The following is an 11,523-nucleotide window of genomic DNA, read 5'->3' on the forward strand; positions in this document are numbered from 1 at the left end:
AGAGCGCGCCTCCCCTTCCCAGCGACCGCCTCAGCCTCTGCCGCGGCTCTGGCCCTGCGCGCTCCGGCTCCAGACTTTTCATTCATCCTTTCACGCTCCCTCCCCAGGCCATCCTCTGATTGGCTCCGCCAAGCATGACGTCACCGCCTGGTTGCCCCTCTGGCCCCGCCCCTCCCCTTCCCAGTTTGAGCCGGAGCGCGCAATTGGGGCGCCCCACCCCTGGAGAATGGGGTGGGGGCGGGGCGGAACTACTATGTCTGTGTGCTGATTCCCAACCTCTTGCTGCCTCGCTCATCTCCAACACCCGCCTGCCATCTCCAATCTATTGCCGTTTGCAGCTCACTCTTTTTGCAGGTCTTACATGTTCCATTTTGGCCCTAGGTACACTGCACCAGGACCAGGACTCAAAGATGGAAAAGACAACCAAATGATTGGAGACGATCCCTACCTGCCTCCTCACATTAGGATATTCTTTGTGCTTCCCGGGTTCCGGTTCCTCCCAGACCGTGACCCTAATCTTTTAGGACGGGCGGAAACCTTGCTTGTTGGTTTCCAACCCCAAACAGTGAGGGATTCTGGAAGTTTGGGACTCCTATTGGGAGACGTGGAGTCTGATAGAAGCTGGGCTTCCTTTTTCGTCGTGCAGAAACGGGAATAGCTCTTGTACCTGTTCACAGCACCAAAGTTCCCGGTGGGAGAGGCCGGAGGACCCCAGCTGCCATTAGCTTGGGCAACACCTGCAGATTTTGACTCAGTCACGGGAGGTCTTCCTTTCCTTCTTCTACCGCGTGCGCCTGCATCACTCAGGCCTGGCCCCCACCCCTGTTCCATCTCTGGGTGTCTGGAGAGCTGGAGTAACTGGGAGCAGGATCCCTCTCAGCAAGGTTTCAGGTTCCCGACCTGGCTCCCCATCTGGCTGAGAGAATCAGAGCCCCCGTAAGGCCAGCCCACAGGTGGTATTTGGGTTCTTTGGGCTGGAGAGCCTAGCTGAGCCTCTGTGCCCACCAGGGAGCAGTTTGAATCCTTGGTCCTGAGATAACTTACAACTCCCTGACTGTACTTGGCCCCGTCTCTAAAAAAATAAATCAATCCTACAATTTAGATTTGCAAACCTGGAGACTGTCAGCTTAATATGGGTTGTTCCTATCACCGGGGACATTTGAACACTACACCAACCAGGGTGCACCCCAGAGTACCCCTGGTTTGGCCATCAGGCCTGGCCGGATTGCTCCCATCTCTGAGCAGTCTGGGACAAAGCCACAAAGCCAAGCCTGAATGCTATTTGCCTGGGTTAGATGCAAGCCAATGGCCAGTGGGTTTCATTTGATGCTTCCCTCAAAGACTGCAGCATGTCTGAATAACTGCTGCCTGACTGTGAGGTGGAGGACACTGAAAACTCGGATAAAGCCCCGGGACTGAGTGCTTCCCTACCAGAGCACAGTGTGGAGCTGAAGCAGACTGCCTGGTTCCCTTAGTCTGGGACATTCTCAGGACTGTGCTGGCATAGCTTCTCCCTGTCAGTCTCCACAGTGTCCCAGGGCCCTTTCTCAAGGGAAAGGCTTTTTAGAAGCTTCCACAGTGTCAATCTTTCACCCTCCCAGACCTGGGAGCACACCGGCCAAAGGCAGGCAGGGAAGGAAAGAGCCAAACTGTCTACTCCCTACTTTGTTTCCTCCTGCCCCTCCCAGGTGCCCCTACAGCTCAGAATGGAACATTGTGGGAGCACGGGGGTCCCTGAAGGTATATCTACCCCACTAGGATGCTGCTAAATGTATTCCCTAAGGGCATCCCCCATACCAGGCCCCCGAGGAACTATAAGTCCCCTCTGCCATTCCTCTTTGTGCCTACAAACCTCAAATATTTCTCAGTACATCACCTCACAACCCTTTATAGGATACCCAGTAATCTCTAGACATTCTGGCAATTCTCAATAGAGTCTACACTTCTCCAGACACACCACCAACTTCCCCTACAAAGACCTCCCCATTTGCCCTCCCACAAGATCCCTTCAAAGCTCCGTAGGGGTCCCCTTTCTTCTCTGTCACCAATTTCCAACCAATTCTCCTACCCTTTGTGGCACCCAATCTTATCTGCATGGGACCGCCCTCTCTGATGAAGTCACTGGTTTTGCCTGGGTGGACATGAAACCAATGGCCCACCACTCCTGCTCAGGGATGAAGGTAAGCAGGGCATCTGTCTTTATTCCAATGGAGATGGAGTGATAAGACATGAAAGGATGGAAAACTGCCCACCATCCTGGGATTGGTTTGTATAGTAAACCATGTGGCTCCAGTTTCAAAAAAGAAACTACTTCAGGTAGCAAATGAGACAGCCCCTCAAGGGCAGAGGCAATTTCACAGATATTCAAATCGCTGGTATCCAACACATGCCTGAGACATAATAGATGCTTGATAATTAAAGAATTAATCATCCTGGACAGGTAGCTCAGTTGGTTAGAGTGTCAACCTGATGTGCCAAGGTTGAGGGTTCGATTGATCCCTGGTCGGGGCACATACATCTCCACAGGTACTTCCGGCAGTACCACTTCCCGATGCTGACACGCTGGCACCCCCCCCCCCCCCTCACAGTGGTTTAAGCTTCCTAGTACCTATTCACCACAAGCCATGCTCCTCTCCTTTCTCACCTCTGTCAGCCATGAATAGATATCTCTGCTCCCTTCTCCCTCATGGGCAACTGGCCTTCATCTCCTCCCTCAGGAGCCTATGAGAGAAGGCCAAAACAGTTCCCTGGATCCCCAATGCTTCTCTCTCTCTCTCTCTCTCTCTCTCTCTCTCTCTCTCTCTTTCTCTCAACCGGTCACAGGGTGGCCTTTCACTCCTAAGCCACCTTGTTCCATTCCTATTAGCAGTGACTATACAGGTCTTACTACAATCAGAGTAGAACAAAATCAGGGGTGAAAGCTGGAAGAGACAGGGAGTGGGATAGAGAGGGTCTAGAGACAAGAGAGAACAGATGACACAGGGCCAGCTTTCCTTTTCTTCCACACCCACACCACCATCAAAAAGAAACAAATAAGAAAATAAATACCCCAAAAGCCAAAGGTGGCCACCTACGATGACACCAGGAACAAACAGGCTTCCTGGATGCCCAGCATCTGTCAGGGAAGAGAATACAAAGGTTAAAGTCCTTTGAGTGACACCAATCTTCTCCCCTAACATCCCCCAGTTTCCCTGTCTTTCTCTCACCAACTCTTTTCCCCCAGTCTTATATTTTTAGGGCCTAGACGGTCTAAGTTCCTCTCTTCAATTGCCAGAGCTTGAGGCTGCACAGGGAGATAGCCAAGCGAGAAAAGCCTAGACATGCGGGGAGGGCAAGGCTCCTGCCCAGGGCCTCTCCAGCTCCAGCTCCACCTTGCATGGAGGATTCCACCCAGCCTCATCCCCACACCCTCCCTCCACCTCCATCCCAAACCTTAGGGTCCAGGGGTTTGGAGCCTGTGGGGGTGCGGTGGCCCTTCTGACTTAAACCTACAGGAATAACCTTCTGTCCAGTGGATACTACCTCTTCAGAGATTTCTGCTGTCTGTGGCCAACAGAAGCCATGCTCAGGATAGAAGGAAGGATCTGGGGCCCAGGGTGTATTTTTGTCTGTCTAGATCTAATTGCATTGTACATTGTAAAGTGCTATGTAGTTAAGATATTGTCAATCATATTGTCAATCGTGTTATGTCTCTAGCTTTCTCCCCCATCTCTGTCCCTACCTATTCACCTGTCATCTCTCCATGCATATCACTAAGGATCCATAAAGACATATCCTGTATCTATCCATTTTCTTTCTCTCTTCTCTCCTCTTTTTCATATATACAAAATGGGTGGATACAAAGCAGGGTTGTTGTTTTTTAATGTTGGGTGACCCAGATCCTAAAATTCTAAGAGGAGAGATAGAGATAGAGCTAGAGATAGAGAGAGAGATAGTGTATTGGTGAATCCTTTTTCCTCAAACTCAATTCCACAACTACTTTTTTGTAAAGTTAAGAAGGTAACCTGACTACATGTAGAGGAAATCAGAGAACAGGAGGGCTGGGGAGCTGGGATAAGCCTCAAACCCAAGCTTTGAATGGCCCCTCCCCATTTCTCACACCCACAAACACCCACTTGACCCCCAGCCTCAGCTCTGCTAGCCCATCCATTTCATAAATTATCTTCATACCAAAGAGGGGAGCAGCCCCGGCCCCCAGCTTGCAGATTTGCTAGGAAATAGGCACAAGCACACTTGCCTCTAGCTCCTGCTTCCACCCAAATAAGAAAGAGCCATAGGTCCCTGGAGCAATAGTACCTCCCCTCACTGATCTCTGCCCTGCCCCCCGCCCCCACACACAGCGCCCAGGGGAAGGTGGTGCCCAGGAGCATGGAACATGTCTGTGTATGCTTGGTGTCTGGCAGCCTCAGCCTCGCCCAGAAATCTGGCCTCTGGGCTACCAAAAGTAGTCTGGGGCCCCCAACCTCCACTGCCCCACAATGGTCCCAGCCCGTCTCCCAGAAAGCACTGTGTGGGTGGGGTCTAGGGGCGAGAATAGTGCCTTCTTTCTATATCCTCTGGCTTTTCTTGAAAAACAAGAAATTAAAAACCAAACACTATCAGATGGGTGTGATGAGGGCTAGAGGAGGGTTCTCCCCCTTCGAACCTAAGCGTCTGCTCCCAACACCTCCCTTGCCTGTAAGCTTCCCTCAGCTCCTTTCCCACCTGGGAAAGCAGAGAAGGAGGGGATGAAATGAAACTCATTCCTATAAAATGTTTTTGGATTTATTTATTTTTTCTAATTCTGGTCTCCACTTTTTTGGAAATGTGGCTCCTTTCTTCCCATCCCCCCAGACCCTCAGACTTAGTCCTCCCCGAAAACCTGAGGCTGGGGCAGAGGAATGAGCCAGAGCCAGGGAAGGTCAGAAGTCCAAACACAGAAGCATTTTCTCTTTCCTCCATCTCCTCCATCCGCCTTCCTGCCTCTCCTCGGGTGTGAGCATTAAGATGTTGGCGGGTTTTGTAGAGAGAAGGGCGGGGCAGATTAATAGGATCAGTAGCACCATGACCCGAAAGCCCCCTGAATCCTATTGACAAACTTAGTGAGCTGTCTCCCAGTTGGCCAGGGCGAGGTGAAGGAGGGGGACCAAGAGGAGCTCTGGGGTAGCTGGGCAGGGCCGCTGCCTTGGTAGATGCCCAGGAAGCAGGAGGTGAAACCCCACTCTGCCAACTACTTCGCCACACACCTCCCTTTTGCTCACCCCCTAAACCTTCCTCAGCCTTTCCTTTCTGTGATTATTGTACCCACCTCCATTAGTCAGAGGGCAAAATAGGAAGGGTAGGGGGCCCTAAGTGATTTTAGGGGATCCCGCCCCACTCCACCCCAGCCCAGGTGTCTGAGGGGGTTAAGACTCTCCTGAACGGTCACTTACCAGGCTCCTGTGAGGACAGACTGATCGGTGGCCCCCGCTGCTGGACTGCGTCTCCCCCGGGCTCCTAGCCTCCTGCGGACGGGAGGATGCAGCTCTGATGACGTAGCATCTGTCTCTCCATTCAGGAATTTCCGTTTGCCTCTTTCTTTCTCTGGTTGATCTCCCTGGAAAGGCAGCAAAAAGGGGGTGCAGCCCCTGTCTGGAGACACCACCTCCACCAAAATAACAACACACTCCGATGAGCCCCCTCCTCCTTCCTTCTCACTCCTGTGTGGGAAGGGGTCTTTGTCATCTCCACGGTGTCCACCTCATCCCTCTGCCTTTTCTAACATGAGACAGGACGAGGGGCTGAGGGAAGCTATTGTTCCTCCAGGCCACCCTCATCCCCCGAGGAAGCGAGAGGAAGGGTGCAACAGAAATGCCCCCGTCCCCAGTCTCCTTCCAGTTCTAATTCACTTGGAACTGGAGAGCATGATTACATGCTGTGTGTGCGGCTCACTGGGGAGCGGAGTTGATCATGCTAAGGAGTGATGGAGGGCAAAACTTGCCATTTGGAGGTTCAGGGCGTTCCAGTCCCCCCTTCCCCAACCTCCCCCTACGCCCTGTCCCTGTCAGCTCAACTAGTCACAAATCCAGTTCTTAGTTGTGAAGGAGAGAGTGACAATGGAAGATGAAGGCTGAGAGCTGGAGTGAGGGAACAAGGTAGGGGGCCGTGAAGGCCACCGCTTGAGAGTCTAGACAAGAGGAGGGGTGGGACCACAGATTCAAAGTAGGAGATAAATTATCTTGTTCTTACAGGAGGGAGAGCAACTTGGGGTTGGTTTCCAGGGCCAGACTGATATTTGGTGGAAGCTGGGGCCCAGAATGGTACAATGGTCTGGTCTTTTTTCTCTCTCTCATCCCCACCCTCGGCCCTCCCTTTTTCCCCTCCCACTCTTCCTGGCCTGCATGAGAACTCAGTCTGGGCTGGAGGTGACAGACCGCAGGCCTGCATGCTAATGAAGTTTGTCTCAAGTTCATTGTCAAAACCCGTCCCTTCCCCAAGGCCCCCTCCCCGCCTCTCCCATACACAAATCTCCTTCCAACTTTTGTCCCACAGACCTGGAGGCCACTTGAGTCTCTGCGGGCTCCCCTCTCTCACCCTCCCCCACTGCTTTCAGTCTCCCTCTCCACACCACCTCCCTCAACTGGGGTGGGGGCTCTTCTGCTCCTCGTGCCTTCCCAGCCACCTTCTGGCCTGGCCATCACTAAGCTCTGAGAGAGGGATTCTGAGGGCTAAGGTCAGAGTCTGTAGACCTGATCCTTCTTTCCCCACCTCCAAGGAGGAAGACTTTGGGGAGGTGAGAGAAGGCAACAGACTGCCCTCACCCAAGGCTCCCTGCCCCCCATCCTGGCCCAGTCCCCCAATTCCAGCCTCAGCTTCCCCCTCCCCTCATTCCTCCCATGATGATTATTTTGCTCTCCCCTTGATTACATCTGCTTCACTAGCTCAGAAATAAAGATCCTTTGAGACTAATTTTGCACCCCCCCAGCTCCCCACCCCTTCCCTCCCCCTTCCCTCTAGACCAGGACTCCCTTCAGCTCCTTTCTCACCGGCTGGAAGACATTGAGTTCCTTGTCTAGGGAGCTGTGGGGCTGATGGGAGGGGGTGCCAGTGGAATGGGGGGGGGGGGGTCTCTCCAACTCTGGGACGTGTCCAGCAACTCAAACCTGTCCTTTTGTTCCTATAAATCTCTTCATACTGTCACCACCCTCTGGAGTCTGCCTTTCTCCCAGTAACCAGGGGATAGGGGAGGAGGACCCTCATCTCACTCCACTTCTCAATTCTAGGGCAACGAGGGAGGGGGGAGAAAAGGGAGAAAAAAAAAATTAAATCCCCCTTCATTAGCCAGAAAGGAAGCAAAAGGGGATAATTATAATTAAAAGCAGACAGCTGTGGATTGCGTCTTTTATGTTCCTCCAAGCTTCCTACCCACTTCTGCACCATCATCCAAAAATCTGCACAACTCCACCAGCATCTCCCCTGGTCCCTGAGCGTGGGGAGAGGGCTAGGAGACTAAGGCATGGGGGTGATTTGGGGAAAGGGAGTCCACTTCCTCTCCCCATAGACAGTGCATACTTAAACATCTCAACAGGCCTAGGAGATGGAGGTGCCCTCTTCTTATCTCCCAACCTGCACCCCTAAAGTGTGGGCCTGTAAGGGGGGGTCTGGCATTCAGGTAAAAAAATAACTAATTTGATAATTTGGGGAAGTCTTTGATTTTCCTAAAAATACTAATAACTTATTCATAAGCATATTAATACTAAGAATTAAATATTATCTAGTATATTTTCTCATTCAGGCATCTCCTTCCTCCTTCCTTGGGGTTGCCTCAACACACAGAAGGGCTCTCTGACAGCCAGAAGAGCTAGGATCTCTAATGGGGTGTATTCTAACAGAGAGAGAGGCCTGCGTTTAGAGTACACAGAAGTGCACACGTATACTTACACACACTTTACAATTTGGGGGTGGTGTTGCTAGGCCTAGCTCTGCTATTCTATGTATTTATAGAACTTGATCATAGGCCAGAACAGCAGGGTAATTATAGCATTATTAGCATATATGCAAATCAGGTAACCTATATCCGCTGAATGGAAGCAGATTATTATTTATTTCTCTCCCCCCTCCTTCCCTGGTATCAGCTCTGGCTCCTGCGAGCTGCACACCAGCAATTATCTGACATTGTAAGAGGGGGTTGCAGCCCTGGAAGAGGGGCCTGAAGGGAGGAGGACAGGGAAAAACCTCCCAGCGGGTTATCTCTCATTTTACTCAATGTTATTCTGGGAAGAGTGGGGAGGGGCTCAGAAAGAATCCTCTGAATTAACAAAGGGGTGGAGGGTGATAGAGAGACAGAGACCTGAGAACAGAGACAGATGAAGCCAGAAAAGCTGTGAAGCAGTCCCAGAGATGGGGAGAGACTGACCCCCCAGTTCAAGGGAGTGGAGGAGCCAGAGACAGAGTCACAAACTCACGGGGGGAGAGAGGCACAAAGGATGGAGGTTGGAGGAAACAGGGGTCTGTTTATCTGGAAGTGGAGCGGTGAGTGGTCCAGGATCACTGGGTTGGGGGCAGCCTGGGGCCCAGACCTTTCGGTCCCCTGCTGACCCCAGCCCATCCCACATTAGCACCTCCTTTGCACTCTTCCCACCACCTAATAAGAGGTCAGGGAACTCAAGCACAGGCTTTTGGTTCAGTCTTCATTCCAAGCACCACGTGGCGAGCACGAACTGCACAGACAAAGTCTGACCCTGCCCTCCTTCCTCCCCCAGGACTGAGCAGGAGCCCTCCTCTCTCTCAGGATTGTCTGTTGTCTGTCCAGCCCTGGGCTCTCCAGCTCCATGTCCTGCACAGCTGGGGAGCAGGGCCCTGAGAGTTGTTATTGCTTTCCCTTCGTATTGTTCCCAGGACTTGCCCTGCTGAGCTGGGTGCCTCTTCCCTTGCCAGGCTGAATGGCATTCTGGTGGCTCTGGGTGGCCACGAACCAGCTCCTGGGATTTCAGAGCCTCATCCATATCCTTCCCTCCACCACTCAGAGGAGGCTTCCAACCCCAGGTGGATTAGGAAGCATCTCTGTGCCTGGCACCAGAGACCCTAGCAGCGGTTCTCAACCTTCTGGCCCTTTAAATACAGTTCCTCATGTTGTGACCCAACCATAAAATTATTTTCGTTGCTACTTCATAACTGTCATGTTGCTACTGTTATGAATCGTAATGTAAATATATGATATGCAGGATGGTCTTAGGCGACCCCTGTGAAAGGGTCCTTTGACCGCCAAAGGGGTCGCGACCCACAGGTTGAGAACCGCTGACCTAGAGCAAGCTATTGTATCTCCGTTGCTTCAAATATCTTTCTCCGGGTACTGCTTGCAATGTGGCCATCCAGCCCTCTCTGTTCCCCCCAAAAAACCTTTGGCAAACCACCTGAGGCAAACTTCAAAGAAGGCAATGTGGGGGGAGGGAGGATTGCTAATTCTGTGGCAGGGTCCAAGGGCCGAAACGCCTGCTCTTGTGTGGTGTCAGGAGGAAGAGAAGGGTCTCTGGGAGGACTGGACACAGACACCCAAAAAGACAGCAGCCAAAAATGAAATTTCAAGGCTGTCCTTAGATTTTTACAGAGAAATGAAAATGTGCTCACATAAATATATATAGACCAGCAAGATGGATGGGCTTTATCACCAATGACCACGCATCTACGATACGCATCTGTATTTGTATCAGCTCCTGGGTCTGGCTGGGTTTCTTTGTGGCTGTAAGTCAGAAGAGTCAAAGGGCTGAGAGGCAGTGAAAGAGACAACCTGGGCAGAGCGAGAAACCTACACACAGCAACTGAGACCCACAAGAGTGAGAGAGAAAGGGGCTGACAGGCACCAGAACCCCAGCCAAGCACAAGGCACACACAGACTGACAGCCAGCCCGCCCAGGGACCACGCTTGCCATTCTCTGTCCCACGTTAAAGACCTGGGATGTGGCCCTCACTTCTGCCTGTTTCTCCCCCAGCCTCAGCCAGACTCAGCCCAGGATTTTGGCAGGTAGACTGGCAGCTTCAGCGGGCACACCCCTCTGCATTCAGCTGGAGTCATTCGGACAATGGATCGACCCCCTCCCAGCCCCAGGGCTGCCCTTCTCCACCAGCCTGGCAGTCTACGATGGGGACTCACCAGCATCCCTCTTTTGAGCTATCTACTTTCCTACTTCTGTGGCTCTCCTGTACAATAACTGAGTTCCAAACCCATAGAGCCCTGTGTGCGCACATAAATATATTTTCTCTCCTCCAAAATGAATCACTCTGGCAATCCAACGGGACATCTGGGACCACACATTTCCTGCCTCTTGCCCAGGGGTTGTCAGGAGCTGTCTGTGTGAAGCAGGTCCGAGCATGGTCTCTGTGTGCAGTCAGGCTCCGCCATCAGGCGGGCGTATCTGCCACCACTTGCTCTGCTCCTGCCAATGGCACCTTCCAGACCCAGGGCTTCAGGGGTTCGGTCTAGATAGTCTTTTACCCCAAAGTCCTCCTCCCCCTAAAGTTGACAAAATCACCCTTTTGGTGGATTGATAATATATCAGATACCTATGGTTCTCTGACAAGCCAGCCTTTCCCCACAGAGCAACCATGACACCAAACAATCATGTCTGCCCTGGAAGGGAGATCAGACCTCCTCGCAGAGCCCGAGCCAGCGCACCAGCCTGATGACAATACCCTGAGCTGGAGAGAGATTTTCTACTTTCCATCTCCCTGGGTTTGGACTGTTCCCTATATTTGTATACGCGTGTTACTTTTATCCCTGGAACCATATACATCTCCTCCTTTGCTCGTTTCCACAAAAATAACGGTCTCTGTGTGCGCACCTGGCCGAGCGCCAGAACTGTGTGTGATACATGCAGCACGGAATGCAGGCTGGCACACATAGCCGTGCCTGCTTGATGCTGTTAGCACCGCGCTGTTTTCTTGGTGCAGTGACGGTTCTGTTTGCTTCTCTAGGTCTGATGCTCATTTCTGGGACTCAGGCTCTTGGATTTGAGCTGGGTCCCTTAGCTAAACAAATAGCCAGCATTCCCCGTCTTTGAAGCCCCTGCAACCTTGTCCAGAAGGTGCTGAGCTCTGGGTGGCTGTGTGTATGGCTGCTGCTGGTGAAAGCAGGCGGGTTCTCTTCCCATGGCCGTGCTCAGTGCTTGTTGGAAGGTCATCACTGACCATCGCCAGTCCTAACCTGGCGAGAAACCCTCCTGAGCTGCTGGTGTGTGCAAGCAGGGTCATGTCTGTTTGCAGCGTGCAATCATGTGTGTGGTGTTGGGGTGTATGTACTACAGTCACATATATGTCCACAGTCCGTATGTGCACGCTGTGTTGTGTGTGTGGTTGGGGCCTGCATGTGTGACGTTTGTGGATCTCAGGGTTCCCCCAGCGTGCTGTGGGTGCACACCCTTGACTTGGCTGCGAGGCTCGGGGTTCGAGGACCATGGTCTGCGGCCCCTGAGGCGTCCACCTGTGTAGAACTGTCACGCTGTCTGGCCCTGGGGGCCAAAGCCAGGCTGAAACTGCCCGCAGTGCCGGAGCCCACCTGTCCGGTCCCGC

The 11,523-nt window shown here is 52.4% G+C and overlaps 1 long non-coding RNA gene across 4 annotated transcripts in view; it reads right to left on the reverse strand.

Moving 5' to 3' along the window:
• LOC102242447 overlaps positions 1-11,523 on the reverse strand; it is a 39,205-nt gene that overhangs the window by 15,831 nt on the left and 11,851 nt on the right. The window contains exons 3-5 of one of the 4 annotated variants that reach the window (XR_001362381.1): positions 5,412-5,575; positions 3,049-3,115; positions 2,645-2,721 (exon numbers count right to left, since the gene is read on the reverse strand). This is a non-coding gene — a long non-coding RNA (uncharacterized LOC102242447). Of the gene's footprint in view, positions 1-2,644; positions 2,722-3,048; positions 3,116-5,411; positions 5,866-11,523 lie in introns of those variants that run through there. The other 3 variants (XR_001362378.1, XR_001362380.1, XR_001362379.1) reach the window with 3 other exon arrangements.

This window comes from Myotis brandtii, unplaced genomic scaffold (genome assembly GCF_000412655.1).
Source record: "Myotis brandtii unplaced genomic scaffold, ASM41265v1 scaffold250, whole genome shotgun sequence".
NCBI classification, from domain to species: Eukaryota; Metazoa; Chordata; class Mammalia; order Chiroptera; family Vespertilionidae; genus Myotis; species Myotis brandtii.